Raw genomic sequence first — 1781 nt, 5'->3', positions numbered from 1 at the left:
ACTCCGCCCCCGTGCTCAGACTCCACCTGGGGCACCGCCCACCAGGCCGGTCATCTCTGAGGGCTCCTCCTCCCCAGGGCTGACACCACCTCCCTCCCTCCCTCCCTCCCTCCCAGACTCCTCCTCCTTCAGAGCAGAAAGACTGCCAGGATCCAGCTGCAGCTCTGGACTGACTGATGCAAAATACACTGAGGGGCACAGGGTTAGGAACTGTAAGAATCAGTCTACAGTGTCAAACTGATCCATCCCCAGACAAAGAACTGAGGTTGTCTGAATACTGATTGAAGCATTGTTTTTCTTTCTTTCTTTATCTTGAGGTGTTTTTGGGGGGTGGGGGAGGGTTAGAGGGGAGTCTGTGTTTTCTTATTCGTAAAATTTATTTTGAATGTAATAAACATTTTTACTCATACTTTGGGGTTCCAATTTTTATCCCTCCTTCCCCTGCCCCTCCCTGAGGCAGCAAGCCAATATGGGTTTTACATGTATGATTATGTAGAACATTGTCATGTCAGTCATCTTTGACAAGAAAACTTGAAAAAAATTTTAAAAACGAAAGAAAGTGAAAAATAGCTTGCTTCAGTCTGTTTCATTAATATCAGTTTTTTCTTTGGAGGTAGATAGAATGTTTCATTGGGATTGTCTTGGATCATTATCTTGTTAAGAATAGTTAAGTCATAGTTCTTCCTCCAACAATATTGCTGTCTCTGTGCACAATGTTCTCCTGGTTCTGCTCACTTCACTCTACATCAGTTCATACAAGTCTTTCCATGCCTTTCTGAAATCATCCTGCTTGTCATTGCTTATACCACAAAAATAGTACATTCCAATCATAGACCACAGCCTTTTTGGTCATTCCCCCAATGGATGGGCATTCCTTTGATTTCCAATTCTGAGCCACCACAAACAAGTTGTACCTGAAGCAGGTTGGGAATAGTGATGACCCTTCCCAAATATTAGGGTCTTCTGAGATCTGGCCAGTCTCTCCTATATATATGGTCCTTCTCAACTCATTTGGATTGTTGTTCTCCCAAGTTTATGGACTTCAAGAGTGTCTTTAGATCACTTATTTCTCCGAAAGGAACCAACATTTTCCTCATGAATTGTTTTTTTTTACTCCATGAAGGAAGCCTCCTCCTTTCTAGTACCTCTTCTTTCTCTACAGCAAAATATTATCATTAAGAAACATATGCCATAGGAAAAGGAAGGCGATCATTAAACCAAGCCATGAGCTGTTTTGGTGATGACAGCATTGTATGCAGAGTGACCTCTAGTCCTCAGTTTAACAGCAGAGAACTCTTCTTCACTTGGCTGGAAACTATCTCCTACCACTCAGTGCACTCCAGATCCTGTTGAATATCTCCTTAGAATCCTCTCCATGCTTTCATCCAAATAAGACTTTATTTTATCTTCCCAGGAAATCACCTAGGTCTTTCCTTTAGCTTTGTTCTCTTTTAAGTGATCCCATAAAACCTCCCACTCCCTGCCCTGCCCATCTGCTGTACTTGCCAGCTTCTCACAATCCCTTTGCAGATTCTTCTTTAGAAAGTATCACATATATCAGCTCTAAAGAGGAAGAAATTTCCTATCACCCTCTCTCGTTCTCCTCCACAGATCCATCTACCTCACAGATAAAACCCAACCTTTCTTCCTGATTCCACAGGTGGATGTGTTCCATAATAAGACATTTCTCAACTTTCTTCCAATTGATCATATAAAAGGCTTTTCTCAAAATCCAATGACAACTATTCTGAACAATACAATGATCCAAGATAGTCCCAAAG

Source organism: Dromiciops gliroides, chromosome 2, assembly GCF_019393635.1.
Source record: "Dromiciops gliroides isolate mDroGli1 chromosome 2, mDroGli1.pri, whole genome shotgun sequence".
Classification (NCBI taxonomy): domain Eukaryota; kingdom Metazoa; phylum Chordata; class Mammalia; order Microbiotheria; family Microbiotheriidae; genus Dromiciops; species Dromiciops gliroides.
The sequence above is the reverse complement of the archived record's forward strand: the minus strand, read 5'-3'. Positions refer to the sequence as shown.